Source organism: Camelus bactrianus, chromosome 20 (genome assembly GCF_048773025.1).
Source record: "Camelus bactrianus isolate YW-2024 breed Bactrian camel chromosome 20, ASM4877302v1, whole genome shotgun sequence".
Classification (NCBI taxonomy): domain Eukaryota; kingdom Metazoa; phylum Chordata; class Mammalia; order Artiodactyla; family Camelidae; genus Camelus; species Camelus bactrianus.
Window position 1 is genome coordinate 11195433 of NC_133558.1, and position 8450 is coordinate 11203882.

An 8450-nucleotide genomic window follows, 5' to 3' on the forward strand; every position below is an offset into this window, starting at 1 on the left:
ATGTCCAATCCTGTCTTATCCTTCCCCGAATATTTCAAGGAATGAGGTGACAGCCACTTCTGGCTACTTCTTGCTGAAATGGGGCATACCCTTACCTCAATTTGGGGAATGGATGAGTTGGAAAAATTTCCGAGTTCTAAGTTCTGGATCTGAGTCTTGTATGATTAAGATCACATTCCCTGAAGAATTCAGGAGAATAAGCCTGAAAACCAGCCTGGACCTGGCACTTTGGGGGAGACTGGTAGCCAGGTAGCCAGCTGTCTACTTTTATCTGAGTAGATTTTAACTTTTGATGTGGTATTAGCATATATATAATAAGAATTATTGGTCACTACATGTCTCCTTTTTTCTGCTAACATCTGATCTAAAGCAATTTTATTGTCTAAAAATTTAATGGTTACAAGAGGAGACCTGGAGGGCATAAGGTTGAAGCTGCCATCTGCCAGCAGACACTGCTTTGAGAATGGCTGCTAGTGTCCTGAATGTGATAAAGCTCAGAAAATTCACATTCTCAACAACACAGGAACGTGCCTGAAATCACGTCCACAATGGTCACCCAGCTCTACCCTGGATGTCTAAACCACAACCACTCCACTCAGACTGTCAAATGCATTCCCCTCCTCAAGGCAAAGCATATGCACAATGTGTGTCCCAAACACCACAGAACAGGCCGCCCTGGTCGGCAAAGTCCCAGCTGAACCATGTACAAGCCAGAATGACCTCCCCACACCTCAATACATGCAGGTCCATTCCATCAACTCCCCTCCTGACCGAAAATCCTTCAGAAGAAAGCACTGATGATCAAAATATCTGTCCCTCGATGCTGGGGTGCTAGCTCCTGCCCCAGGTTCAGATCATGTCCCGTGGTGCTAGGCCTTCTTTATACTTGTCTAGTTATCCATGTTGGGGGAAAACGAATCAGACATGAACAGGATCAGAGATATGCCAATGGGGACACACTTTATAGAGCATCTATTTTATCAGTTACACCCAGTTGTTACATAAGCATAGTACGCATGCTTTTAGCAATAGACATGAAGCAAGCACTGTCATACATCATGAGCATTCATACTCTGCGACAACTCCATTGGAGAATTCTCTTTCTATCCTAAATATTGGGGCCAATATTGATAGGGAGACAAATATTTGGTAAATGGTTCAATTAGAAAACATTGATTAAAAGCCAGTAATATTTCAGTCAAAACCAAAAAGTTGTGACCATATTCATAAGTTCATTCAATCCTTTTTACGAATAGTTTTATGAAATCAGTTTATTAGGCTTTTAAAGTATTATACCCAGATCGGCGGTATAATTTAAAAGAAACCTGTGCTTGTCAAAAAGTCCTTTTTATGAACCTTCTTGAAGATGAAGCAGTTTTGCAAAGCATCAGGTTAACTATCTATGAATGACAAAAAACCCCCAAAAGGCAAGGTAAAGGAACTGATTACCAGGTTTTTGACAAAGAAGTTTGATCAAGTTGCTGTGACATACAACATCCCAAGGTAACAACCAGGATCACGACTGACAGCATTATACCAGGAGACAGTGAAATCTCAGAATCTATGTCATTTCTAGAATATCTATATTAATAGCATCTATCCATACGATATAATCTGAGGGGGCTTATCACTCATTTGACAATGCTTCCCATGCAATTCAACATGCCAACCAATCCTAGTTCAACATTTTTCTGAGAAGTCTCAGGGACCCTCTGAAGCATCCCAAAGTCAGCTGAAGTCAGAAGAAGTTTAATTAGAATTTGATAGGAAGTTTGCCAAAAAGATCAAAGTTTCACACAATTTGTTATCAGAAGCATTTCAAGTAAACCTGTTCTCTTAACAGAAAAGAACCAAATCTAGCCTGGCACCAGCCTACTTTTAATAACAAGATCCATTTACCTAATTAGGCTTACTCATCTCAGTCCAACGATGCACAAACTCCTCTTTGGGGGCTCCCTTTCTACAAACTTTCCACAACTTTCTGTATCCACATTAGTTTGGCCCTTATTTTTTTCCCCATCCAGAAACTACCAGCTCTAGGACCAAATTAGTCTCCTTTTCCTTCACAAAACGCAATTCCACTCCTCATACCCTTCTTTACTCAAAACATATATCCTACTTTCCTACTGTATGCTGAAATGTTTCCCTCATTACTTTTAGTAGCTTTAATTACATATTTGAATTAGAATCCTCAACTCTTGAAAAGATCTTAATTTCTAGTGAATGTTTCAGTACCTTATTTTGTTTCAGAATGACCTACCTATTCAACTATTCAATATACTTCCATCATTTAACTTAAATTAGCACAACTCTAAAATTTCAGGTTCCCAAATATCTGGAAAGATCATTTTAAGTAGACATTCCTAAAACCTAATTATTTCTAAAGAGTTCACCCCAAAGCTCTTATCTCATTTGCATTTAATTTAACTATGAGAATTTCATCATTCCAAGTTAATCTTTTTCTTTCTGCTGACAAATTCTGCAACAGAAATGAACTTATTGACCTTCAGTAAACCTAGGTACAAAAAAAGACACTTCTGTGTTGATTATACCAACAAGCTTAAGCTAGCTTTAATATCAAATATTAATTCAATATTGACTATCTCCTAGATCGTGTAAACCTGAAATTTGTTCTAACTTTTTTTAATACTTAGAAGTATTTCATTTGTAAGCAAATTTTTTACTTTTACTTTTAAGTCAACAGAGCTCATTCACAAGTTAATTTTTACATAAAGAAAGAACCAGGGATCTCGCAGTTTTTCTGCATGAGTTTAAAAAAAACTGTTTTCCCTTGAGAGCTCAGGTAGCCCATGTACGTCTCAAATGCACAGGAAGAAAAATGCAAATTTCTCCTTTAACTGCTTTTACAAAACCCCACCATCTTAATTTATATATTATACATATAATTTGCTCACATTCACATGCCTTATTTTCAGCAAAACCAGGAAGAGCAAACAGGATTTGGCCTCAGGTACCAAGACACTGACAACACTCACATACACCACCAAGATAAAAGCTGATTATTTTCTTTCATTCATGGGAGCATAGCTAACGGTCTCCCAGTTTTGCAGAAATACACCAGGGGGCTATAAGATGGAGTAGAGCTCTGAATATCCAAAATAATTATTCACAACTGGTGTTGTCAAATATCAAGCAAACCAATGCAATGCAAAATGGTCTCAGGATCACAGGTCCCTAGCCCCAGAAAAGGAGACTCCCAACCAACGCTCCAGCAGTCCACAAGGGGTGAACCCCAATCAATGCCCCAGAGATGAAGCTGAATGAAAGACCAGGGCTAGAAAGGGAAAAACCCAACCAACACAACAGGAAAGGATATCCTGGTGTATCACATGCCAGCCCTTTGCTCACCGAAAACTTCTCAACCGGCCAATGCAAGTATTGATACACACACATACAAATAACAAATATGGTCTCACCAACAAAAGGTCAGATGAGATATAGCCCCCAAATTCCACTTCCACTCCCAAAGTGGCAGGGCTCCCAAAAGAGAATGGACCCTGAGTGGCTTCCAATGAGCCCAGAATGGCTCACTTCCCAGAAAGGAATGAGCCCAGGTGAAGCAGGGAGAATTTTCCCAACCTGTGCAAGCAGCAGTGGCTCACCCCAAAACTACACACACAAAAACACAAACAACAAATTAGCTACAGTCACAAAAAAAAACCAGAGATCATCTAAAATGTCCACTTCCACTCCCAGAAGGAGGCCTCCAAATGGACTGGCCCAGCTCTTGAAAGGAAACAGACCCAGAGGGGCTCGTCACGAGCCCAGAGCAGCTCATGTCCCAGTGGGAATGAGCCCAGATGGAGTGGAGAGAATTCCCAGCCTGTAGAAGCTGGAGCGACTCACCCCTAGGCGACACCGACTGCGGACCGTAGCTCTGGACGTTTCTGAACTCCAAACAGCCTTGTGCAAGGGCGGCCGGTGTCTGTCAGGGAGACTCCCTCCTGGTTCCCCAGAGCGAAGTGTGCTCCGGCAGCGGCTGGGACCCAGGGAGGCCGCTGGGGTCGACAGGCCACGGGCGCCGACTTCTCCCCCACGGGCTTTGCCAAAATTGTTACTGACTGCAAGTTAATTTGTATTGAGGTGAGAAGCCCCATAAAAAGACCGGCAGGACCCCAACACCGGGCCGCTGCTCTCCTCCCAGCACCGGCCTGTTCTCTGGCCCAGAGGTTTTATCTCACTTTTTGCCTCTAAAGCGGCTAACTTACACCTAGAATTCTATTGGTTCCCTGAGCTCACTTCTGATTGGTTATTACTCTCACTCCTGATTGGTTATTACTCTTACTTCTGATTGGTCCACTTCCCTAACTTCTGATTGGTCCATTTGTAGTACTTCATTTGCATGGGGCTTACTCCTGATTGGTCTATTTCTACAAAGCTTGTTCCCAGTTGGTCAACTTCTGTTGTACTTTATTTGCATATGATGTTGCAAAGTGTAAAAGTGGCCGCCTATAAAAGGCCTGTGTAAACCCACAGACGGGGTCTAGAGTTTGAAGTGTTTATTAGTCTGGGTCGGTTAGCGTAGTAAATCTGAGTTCTTCAACTTTCCGAGTGTTGCTTGGTTTCTCCCTGGGATCCAGGTTGATGTCACAACTGAGCTGTGACACAGTTTTCCCGGCGACAGCTTAATGCACAGTGAGGCCAACTAATACCAAAATGGTGCTGGCTGGAGCGGACAAAGGTTTGTTGCTGGGCAGGCAAGGAGAACCAGCAGCTCTGGCTCACAACCCCCAACGACCAGGAAGGACTCAGCTGAGCCTTTTTGAGGCTAATTGAGGGCAGGGCATCCTAGAGTTGGCAGTCAGCTCTGCACAATTCTCTGATTGGTTGATAGTAATCAATCCTTAGATACCAGAAGGTCTGAGGTCGTGACCATCAGGTAGTTAATTTATTCCATTTGCTGGTAATTTTTAGCATCTGAAAAACTCAAGAAATAGGCATAAGGCACTATTATCTGGGTCCTTCAGAGATGAGCTACAACAGAGGATATGGGGGAGGGGTCTGTGCTGGGAAGTCCCCATAGGGTCCTGCTCCATTACAGTATCTGTTGCTAAATAGGATTCCACTGACTGGACCACCACAGTTTTGTTAATCCACTTACCCAACTGAAGGCTATGTGGGTTGTTTCCTGGTTTGCGTGACTATGAAGAATGTTTTCATAAAACATTCATGTACAGGTTTGTGTGAAGTTTTCATTTGTCTAGGTTAAATACTTAAAAATGGGATTTTTGGATCAGAAAGTAAAGGTATGTTTTTCTTGGTAAGAAACTGTTACTCTTTCCTAGAACAACCGCACCATTTCACGTTACCACCAGCAATGCGTGAAAAGTTCTAGTTGCCTTGCTTCCTCGTCATCACTTGGAAGGGTGAGTTTTATATTTTCATTTTTATTTTAGTCATTCTAACAGACCCACAGTAGTATATCATTGTTGTTTTAATTTGCATTTCCTTAATGAGTAATGGTGTTGAATATATTTTTATGCGCTTGACATCCCCATATCTTAGACAAGTGTCTATTCATACCCTATTTTTAAGTTGGATTATTATCGAGTCTTAAGAGTTCTTTGTATATTTGGATACAAGTCCTTTGATGCATATGAAATTTGCAAATATTTTTATCCCTCTCTATGGCTTGTTTTCATTCTCTTATTAACATTGTCTTTCTGGGAGTAAAATGTTCTCATTTTTAAATTTTGGTGATGTCTACTTTATCATTTTTTCTTTTATGGATCATGGTTTTGATGTGATATGAAAGAACTCTGCCTAACCTAAATAAGATTATAAAGATTTTTCTCCTCTTTTCTTAAGTTTTGTAATTTTAAAAATTTTGGACTTAAGTATAAAGTCTATTTTAAGTTAATTTTGTATATGATGTGAGGCATATAGATGTCCAATTACTTCAGGATCATTTGTTGAAAAGACTATATTTTTCCATTGAAATACCTTTGTTCCTTTGTCAAAAAATAAATTGACCATATTTGTTTGGGTCTGTTTCTAGATTTATTTTCTGTGTGTGTCTCCTTATGCAAGAATCACACGACCCTTGATAACTGTAAGTCATCAAATCCTGTAATGTGAGTTCTCTGATTATTCTTTTATGAAATTCTTTTGGTTATTGTAATTCCTTTGATGTTCCATGCGAATTTTAGAATCATCTTGTCTATTTCTACAAAAAATTCTGCTGAGATTTTTAATTAAAATCCCATTGAATCTGTAGGTTAATTTGAGAGATGTTGACATCTTAACTATACTGAGTCTCCCAAGACCTTAGGAAAACTTGTCCGTTTCTTTGCATCTTTGACTTCTTTAAATGATGTTTTGTGCCTTTTAGCATAGAAAGCCTATAAGTCTTTTGTCATATTGAGACCTAAATACTTGATTTTGGGAGCTATTACAAATGGCACTTTGTTTAAAAACTATAATTTCCAATTGTTTATTGCTAGTATCTAGAAATGACTTTTGTATGGTGACCTTGAATCCTACAATCTTGCTAAATTGACCTATTAGTTTTAGGAGCTTGTTTTGTAAACTCCTTGGTATTTTCTATGTAGATAATCATATTGTCTCTGAAGGGAGGTAGTTTTATTTCTTCCTCCCCTACATGTACGCCTTTTATTTATTTTCCTTGCCTGAGATTGCAGGATAGTCCAGGAGCTTTTTGTGTATTTCCCCCTCCTAATCTAGAATTAGCCATTTCCCAATAATCCTTGGTATCATCCAGTGGGAAACCAAGTGGTGTTTCAATTCCATCATGTAGATGCTAGGGGTACATATTTCTACAGTGTTGGTCATTGTTTTTAAGGTATTTTTAGTGTACAGAGTGAGAAAAAATACATATGAGGTAAAATACCTAATGAATTCATGTTTATACATTTTATGTAAATTCAAGATTAGAGAGTTTTTACTTGCACTTTTCTATATTCCATTTTTATTTCCTTTCTCCCACACTAAGAATCCTGATTCCAAAGGATACTGGGGACAATAGATTTAAAATATACCATAATTATTTGTTTAAACCGCAAAGCATTCACAACAGTCTCCAAAAAGCAAGCTAATCTGGCCACCATCGGTGTAGTCACTGAAAACATTTTAAAAAGTTTTCACACTCCCATTTTTATCTGTCATCCAGTATCTACATTGTCAGGGCACATATCCATTACGTACTATATCCTTTTCCTTTTGAGCCCTTTTAGTTGTAAAAGTAACAGTACGCTTAAAGTCCACCAACTGTTCTTATGTCAGTGTGTCTCTAGTTATCCTGGTTGTCTGAGGATCATTCTTCAGTAGATGCTTCAGGAGGAGCTCATACAATGTTCCCTGCATCCCTGCATGTTTACTAGCATGTCCTAGTTATGCCCGAGAGTCAGTTTTGCTGGATATACAATCCTTACTTCACGTTCTTCTTTCTTTGTAATCTATTTTCATCTGTTGTTATTTGAAAGTCTGATAATAATCCATTTTTTTTTCCTGTGTAAATTGTGTGTTCTTTTTGGCTAGATGCCCAACAGAATTTTTTCCTTTTCTTTAGGATCCAGTCATTTTATTGGAATAGGCCTTCGTGTTGGTTATTGTAGGTCAATTTTCCATATACGGTTTCAAAATACTACTTTATTTCAAAAAAGTTATGTTGAGTTACAGAATTTGAGGGGATTAACCAAATCATGCAAAGTGCTTAATATATTGCCTTCCATATATTAGATCTCAATTAATATTAGCTATAATGTAAATACCAAAATTCAGAATCCCTCCCCCACCCCCCCAGAAAAGAATGAAGGAATATTTATAGTTTCAGGTTTCTAAGAATCTGGATACATTGTTTAATGGAGAGGGGAATGATAGCGCTGAGGAGGTCACATTCACCAGATGCTGTCACAAGCTAGTGTCCCCATGCATGCAATCGGATGCAAGCAGGACTCTAAAGATGTATTGTGATTTTTGAGCTTTGGAGTCAGAAATCCCTTGTAAATTAGCCTTAGAAATCTGGAGTGAAGTAGAGTCTTCATGGGTACAACGTACTACCTCGTAATACACCTCTGATAGGACTGGTCCTATTTTTATTTGGTTGGAAGTTGGGATTATGTCTATGTGATGTGCTGAACATTTGGTCAGTCCCATTAAATCTCACCAGACTGACCCAAGGTCTGAAATCACCCCCATGACCTTGCCAAGGATAGCTCAGGTGGCAAACACACAGCCGGGCTTTGAATCGTTCTCATTCTGTTGCTGGTTCTCCTTGCTTTCATAGTTTTAGGCACACATCAGAACTGTAGTATCTTGACGGGGCTTCTCCCAGCCTGTCTTGGAGAAAAAACATACATTTGTTCCAAGCGTTTCGCCTGCAAGTCCCCATTGCCAGTCTTAATAGTCAGTTCTAGTGATGCTTGACTTCACAACCACATGTGTGCTATTAACTCGAGCTATATTAAACC

General features: G+C 39.5%; 1 long non-coding RNA gene across 1 annotated transcript; it reads left to right on the forward strand.

Moving 5' to 3' along the window:
- The first annotated feature begins 4537 nt into the window (after positions 1 to 4537).
- LOC123614059 (uncharacterized) lies at positions 4538 to 6067 on the forward strand. The gene is made up of 3 exons (XR_006721526.1): positions 4538 to 4702; positions 5307 to 5387; positions 6020 to 6067. It is a non-coding gene; the product is annotated as an uncharacterized LOC123614059 (long non-coding RNA).
- The last annotated feature ends 2383 nt before the right edge of the window (positions 6068 to 8450 follow it).